We start from the raw sequence: 16,899 nt of genomic DNA, 5'->3' as shown, positions 1-16,899 counted from the left end.
AAGGCATGATCCAATTTGATTCAGCAGGGAAAAAAATTCCTTCCTGATCCCCCAACAGGCAATCATATATCCCCTGGATCAATTTTCCCTGCAAGTGTTAATATCCATTTTTATTATGTGCATTTAGAAAAGAATTCAGACCTTTTTTAAAGCAATTAACTGAGCTGACCAGAATCAGTTCTTGAAGGAGCCTTTTCCACATTTTCACAGCTCCTAGTGTGAAAACCTTTTGTATTTGGAGATTAAATCTCTTTTCCTCCAGATGTAAAAAGTGCCCTCTAGTCTTCTGTGATGACCTTAAAGTGAATGACCCTTCACCAAGTATCAGTTTGGTTGCCCTTCTCTGCACTTTCTCCGTTTCCCCAATATCCTTTTTGTAAATTGGTGCCCAAAATTGAACTGCATATTCCAGATGAGGTGTTGCCAATGATTTGTACAGGGATAAAAATATATATCTCTTGCTGGAGTCTATACGTCTCTCAATACAAGAAATGATTTTGCTCACTTTGGAAACCGCAGCTAACATTAAATGAAATTGATGTTAGGGTCATTGCTACCCAGATGTTCTTTTATATGAACATTAGTAATAAGATCTGCATGGTTTGAGATTACCAGGTCCAGCAGAGCATCATTCCTATTTGGGTCTTTTAATAGGTTTATACATTTTTGCCCTTTAACTGTTCCTGCAGTGCCATTACTGCAGTCAATTTCTGCGTAGGTAAAATCCCCCATTTTTATCAATGTCCCAGCCCTTGCAGCCCTTTTTTATCTGTGCAAGGAGTCTCCACCTCTTCGTTAACACTTGGTGGCCTATAATAGATTCAATTTCCAGGAGGAAGTACCTATTTACAGCATGCAACAATATGATCTGTGATCACTGTGGATCTCTGATCATGGTACTAAGCCGCTGTGAGCAGCCTGGTACCATGTGATTGCTGTGATCTATCACGGCAGTCACAATTACTGTGATCTATCACAGCAGTCACAATTACTGTAGTAAGCAAAGTGTCATTCATGATGCCTTGCTTACTACTGTGTGATCTCTGTGATTTTTCATATCAATCACATGGCATCAGGGCCAATTACAGCAGTACAGGAACTATGTAATAGCTGTGACCAATCACCACATCACAGTAGCAAACAAAGGTTTCATGAATTAAAAAAATCCTTTGAATAGTGTTACTGACTGCCTATTCAGTAATAATCACTGTAATAAGCAATCAGAGTTTTAAAAAAATCCCTGATCACCCCTTCAGAGTAGTACAATGTCAGTATAGTGATACAGCACTGCTCTGGTGACAATCTGTTAAAAATAAATTGTAAAAAATATCATAATTTCTTTTCTACATATCGTCACCAGAGCATGTGCAGTATCAGTATCGTGACATTGTAACACACGGAAGTAATCATGTACAATGGCTGGCTGCTCTGATATCACTGTATATCATTGTCACCAGTGATCACCACCACAGCAGTACAATGTTACTATACCAGTGTTGCCAATCAGTATCCCCAATCACTACCACACCAGTTAGTGTTCCTAATCCTCGCAGTCCACTTTCTGTGTCCCTAATAACCACCACCCACTCACAATGTCCCTAATTACCATCCCCCACAGATTTCCTTATTATTGCTACCCACTCAGAGTGTCCCTAGTCTTTGCAGTCAACTCACAGTGTCCCTAATAATTGCCACTCCCTCACAGAGTCCCTAATTACCACAGCACCAGTGTCCCTAATCACAGCCATTCACTCAGAGTCCCTGATCACCACTATACCAGTTACTGTGTCTCTGATCACCACCACACCAGTGGAGTGTTGCCTCTGCCTGCTGCCTGTACTAACCCTGGACTGTATATTGAACACTTTTCTTCCTGCTGCCTGAACTGATCCTTTGCCTCTTTGTTGACCATTTCTCTGCCTGCAGTCTGAACTGTACAGAGGTGGCCATTACAGTACACTGGTTTTGACACGATTGATTAGTGTGGCACACAAGATACAATGTCCGGTACATGATCAGTCCAGGCATTAATAAAGACTCATGTGGCATTGACATACTCAGGAGGAGAAGCAGGATGTTGTTTGGTGTGTAATTCTAAGTATGATCAAGTTGTGTGTGAGAAATATCTTATTAAATTGCCAATTTTGTTTAAAAACAATTTTCATTTTCTTTCTGCATTTTCAAAGCTTGCTGCAAAAAAATAAAATCTTCAAAAGACTCACCATGCCTCTAAAAATAGATTGGAATGTTTACTCTCCAAAATGTGATCATTTTGTGGGTGTTTCCACTGTCCAGGTGCTCCAGAGCCTCCAAAAATGTGATAGGTAGTCAGGAAATTAAATGTATAATGTATGTCCCTAGAATGCCGGCCCCTCTATATTTGTAGGCTGTCAAAAAGTACTACACATGTGATATCACCATGATCAGGAGAAACAGCAGAATGTGTTTTGTGGTCTAATTCTAAGTATTCCTATGATTAGAAATATCTTATTAATTGACAACGTTGTATAAAAAAATACATTTTCATTTTCCTTCCTACATTTTCTGAAAACTTGGGGTGAAAAATTCCATTTTAAAAAACAAAAGCACACGATCTTCACCAAATCACCCCTCAAGGAGTAAAGGACTTTCCTGTTGGATGTACAAGGTTGCAGCCTTCAGACACATCTGTGGAGATGACAGCTAACCAGGAATAGAACCAGAACATGGTACACAGTTGACAAGAAATATCAGAAAAAGGGACAGACAACAGGTCAGGTAGGTGGCAAACAAGCATAGTCATAAACAAACTGAAGTCAGTACACAGTGAAAAAGAAAAGTAGAGAATAACATGGACTGTTGCCTGGGGTGCAAAAATAACCTAATGCTCAGATAACAGGTGTAGATCTGACCACAGCTAAATAGAGAGCTTGATTTGAAAAAGACCCTAACTGATAAATTAAATTAAATTTAATGAAAATTAGCTCAGGTGTTGACAAGTGAAGAGCTATCTATCAATCATACGTTGTGGACAGAAAAAAAATTGTGTGTATAGATTTATGCACGCCGGCAAAGCACATAAGAGAATGTACCCCAGCACTGAAAAGAATTTCAAGTATACTTTGTTAAAGAAAATGTAAACTCAAACACTAAAATGTCATATGAGCTTTACAAGCTGGTTATACAGATATAACGATCCTTGTCTGTGCACTTTGTGTTTTGGGACAACAATGCTTTGCCTTGCTTCCTGCCTGTGTGCCATGAAAATACATGACATTTTGCTATCTAAAAGGCTCATAGTGAATGGTTTCACTTTGAGTCTGGTATGGATATTAAGTAGGCTCCATTGAAAAAAAAAGTGAGGTCTCCTAAAGATCCATAGCAAATCTGACCATGCAGCCTGGTTGGCCAGGAAGTGAGGGTTGGGGGTGAGCATGCGTTACCGCCCCCCAACCATAACAGGCCACATACCCTCAACATGGGGAGTGTCATGTTAATGAAGACAAGGCCTATTCCCCACAACCCTGCCTTGGTGGTTTAATAATATGGGGGCCCCCAGGTACTGCCCCACCATATGAATGAGTACCTAGTAGTACATAGTACCCCTACTCATTCACAAAAAAAAAATGTCCCCTAGATTTAAAGGCACCCAAAACATTTGACAAGTCCTTTATTTAAAAAAATGAAAATCCCCCAAAAAATTCCTTTACAAATTCATCATCAATTATGATGTACATCAACACGCCGAAAAAAAAACAGATGACCCACCGCATATGACAGGTCCCAATGCTACACAAAAACAAATTACAGATCTCCAAATTAACACCAGCTATATAAATGAAGGGGCAGGGATAATGGTGACATCATTGGCAAAAATGGCCATGGCCATGTGGCTGGGTATTCCCTGCAATTAAAGTGAATGGGCCGGGTGACGTTAGCAGTCGCTGCTTTTTTTTAGTAATCATTGACAGCTGCAAGCTGTTACCTTTATCTTTAAATCCCTAAGGGCCGGTTCACACTACAGAGACGCAGTCCAGATGAGTTTCGGATGCTTTTTTGCATGCATGTTTTGGTGCGTTTTTTATGTGTTTCTGATGCATTCCAGTTAATTTTTTCCTATCTATTTTTCTGCAAATTAAATAGGGACATGTGCATTCCAGCACGTTCCAGTGCATTTTTTATGCATTTTATCGCATTTCAGTACAGTGCTGTGCAGAAAAAATGCAGCATGTTCCACTTTGTTTTCTGTAAACTATGACATTGACAACCATATAACCTACTTTCTGTGCATTTTGGATGCAGAACAAAAGCAACTGAAACATGTAGTGTGAACTGACCCTGAAGTTTGAGCTGAACACTAAGCTCATCCCTAGCCACTGCTGTTTTAATCAGCAGTTTCTTGGTGATGAATCCACATTTGAGGCTAAATTTTTGTCTATGGGCCAGATTAATCTCCTATATAATGTTATAATGCATTGAAGATCTTTAATGATCCTACATATACAGTATATATTCCAATGCTGGATAGTACGTGGTCACTAGTAGTACAAAGCTTTTTTTTTTATTTCTTTTTATTATGTAGAAGATTTTCCCCTTTGGTCTTAAGTGCAGCATTTATATGTGTATTAATGATTTGTTAGCTATAATTTTTTATATAAAAGGATTTTGCCTATTTTTATGCCTATTTCAGTGTTCCGGGTTAGAGCATATGCAATAATATCTGGTGGAGAAAGTGTAAATAATGACTTGTTAGGTGTGCTGGGGAAGAGAGATAGAGCTCTGGAGATAGTTGCATCCATCTGTCAGTAGGCATGTGCAGTTTCCATCTTTATTGGAGACCATGATGTCTAAGAAGTTAACAGAGGTGCTTACATGGTCTATTTTTGTGGTTCAATTCTTTTTATCGACAAGATACATTATGTAACAACTAAATTTCAGGTTTACACAGGCTTGGAGAAAAAGAATCAACATAACTTGTCGTATAGTAAATTGGAATCTATAGCATTTGAAGACAGGTTGTCAGTGATACAGAAATATAAAGAAATTAATGTATATGTATGCACAGGCAAATGTCCCTGATATAACAAAACTGAAGTGGAGAGGAGAGGACATGAATGAGGGGTTCAAAAAGGGAGAAGAGAGGGGAAGCTATGAAGGTAGGTATTTAGTCCTGAAGGTGGGATAGGGGTAGTGGGTGGTCAGGGCTGTGGACATAGCCTGGTAAAAGAGCTAGCCCAGCATCATTTCTGCCAGGAAAGCATTGTGTAAACCAAGGGTTTGAATAGTCCATTTTTAATTTTATTGATGGATCGAACATATTAAATACAGTATAGGGGAGAACATATTAAATACAGTATAGGGGAGAACATATTAAATACAGTATAGGGGAGAACATATTAAATACAGTATAGGGGAGAACATATTAAATACAGTATAGGGGAGAACATATTGAATACAGTATAGGGGTACTATGCCAAACATGCATGCTATGCATGTGCATGTACAATTGATACTGGTAATGCTGCTTGGCATGAAGGTTCAAATAATAATTGTACATACTGTATGTATTCTGCCTTTTTTTTCTCTGACAGTGCAATTTATTCTTTAGCGAACAATAGTGGGGTTTATTAGCTTTATTTTTGTATAAAACCATTACAGCACCCGTTCCTTATTGTACCATATTGAAACAGAAGGCACAAAAGAAGCATAATTGTGATGTTCATTGTGCACTGAAATCTGAATATGCACTGTATGCATTAAGCATCCGCTTATATTTTTGTTGCATGGATTCAGGGACTGTGTATCTTATGTGTGCATACATCTGTTTGCTCATGTGATCTTGGAATGCAAGAATACCATAACAACGTGGTCCTTTGAGTCGTAAATCCCCTTACTGACTCCTGAAGTGGATTTAAGATATTTAATGAGGTTAATTTTGAATGTTCCTCCTGCTAGCTTGAGACCCTGTGTTTTTCATCTTAGCTTCATAGAAAATGGTTGCCCTCTCTTACCTTATTTGCAACTTTAATGTATTTAAAGGTATCAATAATGCCCCTCCATTCCCTTTTTTCCTCAAGACTCTACATTTTAGGTTACTCCAATTATTCCAATATGTTTTATCCCTCTGACTTTTCCCCAATTGTTTTAACCATGTCTGGACTCATTCTACTTGATCAATATCTTTTTTTATGATTGAAGCTTTAGTACTGAACATAGTATTCTAAAAATCTGGCCCACTTAGTACACCCTTTTCAAATATATTGTGTTGGAAAAAATGTTAACCTTCAGATCCTGACCTGCGTCTGCATCGCTATAGATTATAGAAGTTCTCTCATCATATTGACATTTAAAGGTGATTATAATATATACATATTTAATGTATATATTATATACATTAAATAATATACTATAGTAGCATTAAGTTAAATGCCTTTAGAATGACAAATGGTAAAAAAAAGTTTACACTACACATGAGTAACTATGAAGTCATCAAAGTACATTAGTGAAAAAATGCATTCCCAATGCTTTGGAAGAGCACATTATTTGACCTGCAAGTGCTCTCAAGGCTGCAGGATATCACATTTGCTCACAAGGAACAATAGATAAAGTAAAAGTTCTGGAACTGGAGAGAGTGGGTGGTGATTTACAGTTATCACTTGCCCTTGGACTTCCTGCAGGAGATTAAGATGCCAACACCCACAGTACTGTAAAAGCCCTTTGCAGAGTCTCACAAAAAGTTTTTTGACAGTACAATATTATTGTTAGGGTATTACCAGCAGGGCAGCAATTTGTTTTTTCAAGAAACTATAGATAGATTAAATTAAAGCAACATTAAAAACCTCAAAAATATTGTGTTTATTGACAAATAGGGGTGAACTAATTTATCCTGTTCACCTAGTTAAAGTTACACCCCCCCCTCAATTTTGTCGCCCCATAGCAGTCACCTGTATCCAGTGGTATAGCTACAACTTTAGAAGTCCACAGGGTGGCAATGGGGGTCTCTGTGGTCCAGTCAGAGACTCTATGCATTGAAAAGTCAGGCATACAAACACTCACCATTTTGAGGGTCTTAATGTTCTCCTCTCTTGCTCAAAACTGCTTTGATTTTAAGGAAATCTTCAGCGTAACTGGCTGAAGTACATTGCTTGGAGGAATCACCTTTTTTCTTACAGCTGCTTTGTCACTGCTAGCATGACACCCTGAATATTTCTACAGACAATGCATTTGGAAATTTTAAACAAATAATTTGTGCCACTAAAAAAAACTTTCTCCCATTGGTTTGGTGTATTTATAGTGTGCTGCTGTCCATTTGACAAGTCCCTGATGATGTTAATTTATGACTTAATGCATTGGGTGGAACCAGTGACATATGACATACTGGTTGTCTACAAGAGCTTGCATATTCAATATATGTGAGTGAATTACTTCTAACCACTTCCAGTCTGGACACTTTTACCCCCTTCCTGTCCAGGACAATTTTCAGCTTTCAGTGCTATCACACTTTGAATGACAATTGCGCGGTCATGCAACACTGTACCCATATGAGTTTTTTAGCATTTTTTGAGACAGATAAAGCTTTATTTTGGTGGTATTTATTCACCACTGGGATTTTTATTTTTTTTGCTATGTAAATGAAAAAGTCCACAAATTTTGAAAAAAAGTGTTTTTGTTATAAAATTTTGCAAATAAATAGTATTTCATCATAAATCTTGGCCAAAATTTATTCCGTTATCTTTTTAGTAAAATAAAATAACCCAAATTAGTTTATAGCCAAAAATGTTTTTTTTGTACTTTTTTTATATTATTACCGTATTTTCCTGCGTATAAGGCAACTGGGTGTATAAGACGACCTCCTAATTTTCCAGTTAAAACATAGGTTTTGGGCTATACTCGCCGTAAAAGACTACCCCCCTTCCGAGGCAACACCATTTAAAAACATCAGATTTTTTTATTGAAATGGTTGTGACTTACCATTACTTAAAATCCTTCAAAATCCATGATTGGCCCAGTGTATACTGTATGTAGCCGCAGCTACCGTACATACACGCATCCAGCGGGCTGATTACAGTAGGGACGTACCGGTACGTTTTGAAACCGCTTGGTTCACCGCACATCCAGCGGGCTGACAGATTAATCTGTTATAGGGACATTTGTTTTGAGCCAGCTTGGCTCAGCACGGTATACTGTATGTACAGTATTACCACACATCCAGCCAGCTTGACCCAAACAAACTCAAGGTTCACATTTTATACCCGGCGTATAGGACGACCACCAATTTTTGGGGTATATTTTTAAGTATAAAAAGTAGTCTTATACGCCAGAAAATACTGTATGTATGGGGTTTTTTTTTTACATGCTGTCACCCAAGCAGTACAGTGTCACCATGAATAGCCTTGTACCATGTGACCTCTGTGATCATTCACAGATTTCACATGTAGTAAACAATGATGCTACAAGTAACATCTTGCTTACTACTCTGCATGTGATCATCGATTGGCCAATCAGTGATTACATAATCGGGACCTCGCACAGAGGTCCAGTCCGACGATTGGTGTTCCACTGTGTCCTCCGGACACAGTGGGCACCGGATCGCGGTGCTGCGCGCTCCCAGGGAGCATGCACAAGCAGGTTGCAGGGAGGCCGTTTATTAATGGCCACCCGACACTGCACTGCCACCGTCCGCCCATTTATATACATGGGACGGAAAGGAGTTGGTTAATAAATTATTTATTTTGAACATACTTCACTATGGTTTGTTTTTTTATTCCACATTATCTATATGAGTTTTTTCCTACTACTGCTCCGGAGTGATGTCATCCGGCCACAAAGTACAACCAGTTCTGAGAAGACATACTAATTGGTGGTGACTGATGTGGAGCCAGGTTTTCCATTGAGACATTGGGCTTTTATGACCACTCTATAATTTGAGAATCATATCCATCTGGTAAGCTGCTTGGCTCTATCACCGTTGTGCAGTGTGATAAATTCTCCTCACAGAATTGGTGTTGTGTTCCTACCTTTGGATGAAGATTTTGCATTTATATTTGCATCTATATCTAAGGACTTGTTTTACTTATATAGACTCTAATTGTTACCACTTAAGTGCTGCATCAGATTTTTTATGTTATATTTGTTGATCAAACAAGTTTATGCTGGCTGCTTAGGGGTGGTTTATCTAAGAGCAGTAAATATCTTTATTTTTAATTTGTGCCACTGACCACAAATGTAAGCGGGATGCAGGGGATTTCCTGGCCAAAATGAAGGGAAGGAGTTTTTACTGACCAACAATGTAATGTGAGCTTTCCCTAAGCATTAATGCAAGAGGGACTTTTCAATGACCATCAATGTAAGGGGGCTTTCCACCAATCAACAATGTAAAGGAGTATTTTTTTAAACTTTGGCAAAATAAAGAGGTGCATTTGTCCTGGCAACTTATCAATATTGGTCTTTGCAAAGTCTCCCCTCCTAACTTCCTCAAGCCAGTCATGTTAATTAGCTAGGTTTACAGGTGAAACTCGAAAAATTAGAATATCGTGCAAAAGTTCCTTTTTTTCAGTAATGCAACTTAAAAGGTGAAACTAATATATGAGATTGACTCATTACATGCAAAGCAAGATAGTTCAAGCCGTGATTTGTCATAATTGTGATGATTATGGCTTACAGCTCATGAAAACCCCAAATCCACAATCTCAGAAAATTAGAATATTACATGCAATCAATAATACAAGGATTGTACATAGAACAATATCGGACCTCTGAAAAGTATAAGCATGCATATGTACTCAGTACTTGGTTTGGGCCCTTTTGCAGCAATTACTGCCTCAATGCGGCGTTGCATGGAAGCTATCAGCCTGTGGCACTGCTGAGGTGTTATGGAAGACCAAGATGCTTCAATAGCGGCCTTCAGCTCTTATGCATTGTTCGGTCTCATGTCTCTTATCTTTCTCTTGGCAATGCCCCATAGATTCTCTATGGGGTTCAGGTCAGGCGAGTTTGCTGGCCAATCAAGCACAGTAATCCCACGGTCATTGAACCAGGTTTTGGTGCTTTTGGCAGTGTGGGCAGGTGCCATGTCCTGCTGGAAAATGAAGTCAGCATCCCCATAAAGCTCATCTGCGGAAGGAGGCATGAAGTGCTCCAAAATCTCCTGGTAGATGGCAGCGTTGACCCTGGACTTAATGAAACACAGTGGACCAACACCAGCAGATGACATGGCTCCCCAAATCAACACAGACTGTGGAAACTTCACACTGGACTTCAAGCATCTCGCAGTGTGTGCCTCTCCATTCTTCCTGCACACTCTGGGTCTTTGGTTTCCAAATGAGATGCAAATGATGCTCTCATCAGAAAAGAGGACTTTGGACCACTGAGCAACAGACCAGGTCTGTTTTTCTTTAGCCCAGGTAAGACACTTCTGATGTTGTTGTTTGTTCAGGAGCAGCTTGACAAGAAGAATACGACATTTGAAGCCCATTTCCAGGATCCGTCTGTGTGTGGTGGCTCTTGATGCACTGACTCCAGCCTCAGTCCACTCCTTGTGAAAGTCCCCAACACTTTTGAATGGCCTTTTCCTGACAATCCTCTCCAAACTGCAGTCATCCCTGCTGCTTGTGCACCTTTTTCTTACTCACTTTTCCCTTCCACATAACTTTCTATTAATGTGCTTTGATACAGCACTTTGGGAACATCCAACTTCTTTTGCAATTACCTTTTGAGGCTTTCCCTCCTTATGGAGGGTGTCAATGATGGTTTTCTGCACAACTGTCAGGTCAGCAGTCTTTCCCATGATTGTGATTCCTACTGAACCAGAATGAGAGACCATTTAAAGGCTCAGGAACCCTTTGCAGGTGTTATGGCTTAATTAACTGATTAGAGTGGGACACTTTGAGCCGAGAATATTGCACCTTTTCACAATATTCTAATTTTCTGAGATTGTGGATTTGGGGTTTTCATGAGCTGTAAGCCATAATCATCACAATTATGATAAATCACAGCTTGAACTATCTTGCTTTGCATGTAATGAGTCTATCTCATATATTAGTTTCACCTTTTAAGTTGCATTACTGAAATAAATGAACTTTTGCACGATATTCTAATTTTTCGAGTTTCACCTGTAGATGTAAGAACTCATGTTATACATAGCTAGCTCAGAGGGAGAGGTGAAAAGGGAATGGTTAATGAGCCAGCATTTTTTTAAATAAAATAAACCCTTTTAAGCATGGGCTCCGGAGCCATTTTGAGCACACTAGACAAAGGATTCACCCACACCGACACACTCTCTCACACATACTTAAACACAAAAAAGCACAAATTCTTCTTACAACCAAAGTAACAAACACCTCTAACTTTTTTCTTTTCTTTTATTTTAAGCTACATTTATTTTTGTACATGAAACTGTTATTTTTGTACTGACTTTGTATCTTTTGTGTGATCAAATAAAGTCACACTTATATGTTTGATCATGGGCACTTCTGCCTGGCAGTACTAGGGTCGTTGGTTCAAATCCATGGCACCACCAGCCTGGAGTTTGTATGTTCTCCCTGTGACTGCGTGGGTTTCCTCCGGATACTCCGGTTTCCTCTCACACTCCAAAGACATGCTGGTAGGTTAATTGGCTCCTGTCTAAATTGTCCCTAGTATGAGTATGTATGAATGTGAGTTAGGGACTTTATATTGTACGCCCCTAGAGGGTTAGGGACTGATGTGAATGTACAATATATATGTAAAGCGCTGCGTAAATTGACGGCGCTATATAAGTACCTGAAATAAATAAATAAAAAAATAATATTTCTTAGCTGGCTCTTGAAAAGGATTTATTCCTACAATCACCTAAAGACACAAAAATATTAATAGATTATTTTCATAGTTCTAGAATTCTAACATTTTTTGGCAAGCCAGCCATTATGAACTTTTCCAAACTTTTTGCCTTTTTCCTTGCTTGCTCAGAGGGAAATAAGATGATTCAAGTATATTGATTGATCAAGCTTCGGAAAAAATTGCAGAACCTAGATTGGAAGATGGTGATTTTGGAGAACTGAGGATCCGAGTGGAGACCAAAAGTCCAGAAAGATGGGTCCCTGAGCCAGAACATAAGAGAAAAAACTTGCTAAATTCAGTGATTAACAATAATGGAATGTATTGATTCATTAGCTAATGAAAAAAGTTGGAATTTTAGCTATCTATGCTTCTGATACTGTTTTGTGGAAATCTATGTATGAACAATGTTTGCAGGCTAATGTTGATATTGATAAATCTAGATTTTCATTTCATACGATGAAATGAAAATTGCGTATCAAAATGAAGCTAGTTAGAGTTTTCAATCCTATGGTGTTTGAATTGCCTAAAAAAATGTGGTTTGTGTTGTAAATAAGCAGAAAGTGAAAATGTCTTACAGAGTACAAAAGTGCATGAGAATAGATATGATATTGATTCCAATTTTAGAAACTTTGAAACCTTTTGTAACTATACTGAGCAACTTGAGCAAGAAATTGAAGCTCAAAATGTTGCAATATCAAGAAACACACAAATAGCTATGATCTCCAGGAAAAAAAAACAATCAGAAGCAGCAGAGGCTTCTTATATTCCAGAGTCACCCAGGGCAACAGAGGAACTGAGCCGTGAACCTGCTGTCTGAAAACAGAAGTTGATAGATAGGGTTTCTAACTGAAGTTGCAAATTCAAGATCAGTTAATAAACATTTTGAAGGCTATACCAGCCTATGATATGAAAGCTGACTCATTCTATAATGAAGATGTTTTCTGATCTTTCTGTGATTGATTTAATTTAAATGATGAGCAAATAAATGACATTTTCTGTCTTTGGGTTCCCAATTTTATGGCTCGGCATAATGAGGATGAAGAGGAAATTCATAGCAACACATCAGACTGATTGCATCAGTTGTTGCTATGCACAACTGCAGAGGAAACGCCTTCTCTGGAAATCTTAGACTCCTTAAGAGCTATGATTAATGATAATCCTTTTGATTTTAGAATTTGATTTTATAACGCATACAGGATGGTATTTAATTTAGAGGAAGAGACCCCTGCTATGGTAAAATATTTTGTTAAAAGATTTAAGTATCTAGATCCAGCATCTCTTCTGATTGCTAATGAAAAAAAATCAGTTAGTTGATGCAGCTTATGTTATAGATAAAGTTAGAAGACAATTAAAGCAAGGTAATGTAAAATCTAAGATAGCTGCAATTCAGAATAGCAATCCTAAAAAGGAAAACCAGGCTAAATCTAACACAGGAAACACTGCCCTCTACAGGAATGACAAGGGTCTCAAAGAGAACTACTTACTTGTTATTACTTATATGTTATAAAAGAAAGATCATTTTAAGTGGCATTGCAGAAAATTTTTGAAAGACATTCAGATGGACTTATTCCTCTTGAACTGTCTGCTCCACCTCATTCAGAGGAAGTCAAGTCATCTTCCCCCTACACTCCTCTGATGAAAGAGCTTAGTGAAATGTCAATTGGTAATGGAGTGAATGTGAACAACTCGCATTAATCTAATGCTTAAAGACAGCCATTATTACCTTTACTATGACTGGTGAAAGAAAGGGAATTTAAGCCTTGCTGTCTGTATTATGTTGCTCCAATCTTCTTAGCCAAGTGTGGGTTTCTCTATGCAAAAGCTAATATTAATGGCCAAAAATTTAAATGTCTTTTAGACACAGGAGCTCAAATTAGCTGCACAGGTTTGAAATTACCTATTCTATCAAATTAACTTTGTACAGTTGTTGGGTTCAGTGGGTTGGATGATTCTCATTGTAAAAAATTGTAAAATGTGTCTTTTGAAATTCTAGGTTGTTTGCAAACTGAAATTGACATTTGGTATTGTCAAGGTGCAGAGAACATTATTGGTACATTTTGTCTCAAAGAGGGTGGATACTTGACTTAGTCAATGGCATCGTTTGAAAAGGCCCTGCTAATCGTAAGCCTGTGGTAATTGACCCAGCAGATTTTTGTGAAGTCAGGAGCATCTATTTGACAGTAGCAATTGATGCTAATTATAAATGGTCAGATATGGAAGATAAAATGGAATTGAAACAGCTGGTACAATCACACAAAAAGCTTTAGAGTCAAGGTAAAAATGAAGCAGGACTATTTAAAGATATTGAAGTAGACCTTCAAGGCAGAGACCATCCCCTATGAAAGCAATACAACATACTGCCACAGTGCAATGATTCTGTATCAGTAATCATAAAAGAATAATTGGAGCAAGGAATCATCAGGAAAGCTAATTCAGTGACAAATAATCCTCTATGGGAAGTGGCTAAGGGGGATGACCCTAGTGCATACAGATTACTGATAGACCTAAGAATGCTAAACAAATACACTCCAAGTTGTACGCCTAGCGGAAACTCCAGACATCAAGTCGCAAATAAACGCTAATGCAAAAGTGTTCTCTGTACTTGACATTGCAAATGGATTTTTCAGCAATAAATTGGCTAAGAATTGCCAATACAAATTTGCCTTTGTTTGTAGGAACATCCATTATTGTTTCTAAGACCTTCCTCAAGGCTTCCACCCTTTTCCGTCTATATTTCATCAGGCATTAGCAAATGTTTTATCTAAATTCTCTACACTAGATTGTTTAATCCAATATGTAGATGACATTCTGCTAAAGACTGAAAATCAGATGGAGCACATGATCATTTTGGCAGAACTGTTCACACTTCTGCAAGACGAAGGTCTCAAATTTAATACACGCAAGATTCAGCTCATGAAAAGTGAAGTCAATTTCTAGGAGTTTTGAAATCTAGAAAAAGGCCTTTGAAAATTATTTACTCCTTACATCTTCTTTTTCCTGTAGAGCAAGGTTTTGATAATTGTGTCAGACAACTTGTGGGTGTACATTATGCAGTAAAAGCAACATAGCATATTGTAGGATTCAACAAAATCAATCTAAAAAAAAACCCATAGTACTTTGAAGTTCCTTTTTGAGAAACATGTCCCTGGAGCTTCCAACCAAAGATTTTCTCAATGGATGTTAGCTCTATCAGCTAAGCAAATACAGGTTGAGCATAAAGCCAAGTATGTCCTACCTTAGTCGATGGAATGCAATGAGTTAGAACATAAATGTTTATGTGAAGTTCAAGAGACTTACTCTCCTCTTTTTCATAGAGAGGCAGAGAAAACTGATAAACTTGTATTGTTGATGGTTCAAGATACTGTATGTCTGGTCATTATTACAGTGGGTACTCATTTGGTGCCCATAGCGTAATTATGCCATACAACACAAATTGCCAAAACATTTTTCAGCTCAAAGGGCAGAACTTTTAGCAGTAAAAAATGTGTTGACAATAGACAAGGAAGAGAACAGAACAGATGTCCATTAGTGATCTATAGTGACAGCTCATATATTGTACATTCTCTGATTACCTACCGATTTGGAAACAGAGGTTTTGTAGATGCATGCAATAAGATCTTTATGCATAAAGAGACACTTGAATCAATTTTTGAACTTGCAGAGGAAAATCCTCTTGCCAATGCAATTATTAAAATTCCATCTCATAGAAAGGACAATGATGAGGTGAGTGTGGGCAATCAAACAGCTGATCCTTTAGCAAAAGAAGCAGCTTTACATGGAGAACCAGTGATTGTCTGAACCAGTCTCAGTTAATGTTGTTAGAAAGACAGACACATAGATTCCCTCCTTTGCAGAACAACAGAAAAGGGACCCATCTCTTTCTGCTTCTGAGGTTGATCCAAAATCTCCCTTTTTTTTGTGATAACAGGATTTTGTGTCCGGACTTAAAGGGTTTCTGCGTCCTGTTGTACCGCAGTGTCTACAAGTAGAATTTACAAAATACAATCATGAAAACCTAGGTCACATAGGTAAACAAAGATTAGTTGAAATTCTCAAAGAAGGACTGTCAAATCAATTGCAAAAATGACATTAGACAAAGGAAATACTTGGGTTGATGATGTACCATTTGTTCTGATGAGTGACATCTTGAGCAACACAGTATTTTCCTTTTGAATTAATGACAGGAAGAAAAATGCTGCTTGTTTTTCCCCATAAACCTTTTTTGTCTACATCACAAAGAGAGGCAATGAAAAAAACAATGTGGTTACAAATGTTGTAGAGAATCTGAACACCATTTTACCACATGCAGCTACTTGCATGCAAAAGATGGTTCCTCCAAATTCTTCAACGTTTTAGATAGAAGGACAAGTAATGATAAAAACGTCCAGGAAAACTGGACCATGGCAAAGTAATTGGGAAGGTCCATTTGATATTTTGGATGTTCAAGGAGTAATGGTACAAGTTCAAAGAGCTCTCAATTCAGTGAAAAATGCTCCTAGACAACAAAAAATGTGGGCACATACTGACCAATGTAAATTGTTTATGCTAAGAAAATGATGAAAATGTATTCCTTTTACAGAAATGGGTTTAAAAAATCTGGAAAGGAGGAATCATGGATTCCAAAAGGAAGAAAAAAAGACAACAAATGAATATAAAGAAGAAGAAAAAAGTAATAAGAGAAGACTTATCATCATAGGACTGATCTTTCTTTTTGGCAATTATACCAGTGGTAATATGCATTACAAACTGTTCCAGCAATGCAGAGGTTAACAGGATTGAAGCCCTGCACAAGAGAGACACTACACTTATTAGGAACAAAAGATATTTTCCAAAGAACAGTGACATTAATAAAGCTGAAGACTTGCTAGGATATGTATGCATGGGTCATGGAATTACTTGTTGTATGGAATTGTATTTAATTCATAGTGATGACAATCTTTAAGAATCAGAGAAGGAGAATATGATTTGAGTTTGATGTGTAGTACACATATACCTACCTCAAAATTCACTATTAACTTGGAAGAGAGATTTTCTTAATTAAAAAACTGATATTATTCATAAAAGTATTTTTGTTGATGTGAACTGGGATAATAATACATTTGT

The sequence above is a fragment of the Staurois parvus genome, unplaced genomic scaffold (genome assembly GCF_062004578.1).
Source record: "Staurois parvus isolate SC_StPar_1 unplaced genomic scaffold, SC_StPar_1.0 ptg000153l, whole genome shotgun sequence".
In the NCBI taxonomy this organism is placed as follows: domain Eukaryota; kingdom Metazoa; phylum Chordata; class Amphibia; order Anura; family Ranidae; genus Staurois; species Staurois parvus.
The sequence above is the reverse complement of the archived record's forward strand: the minus strand, read 5'-3'. Positions refer to the sequence as shown.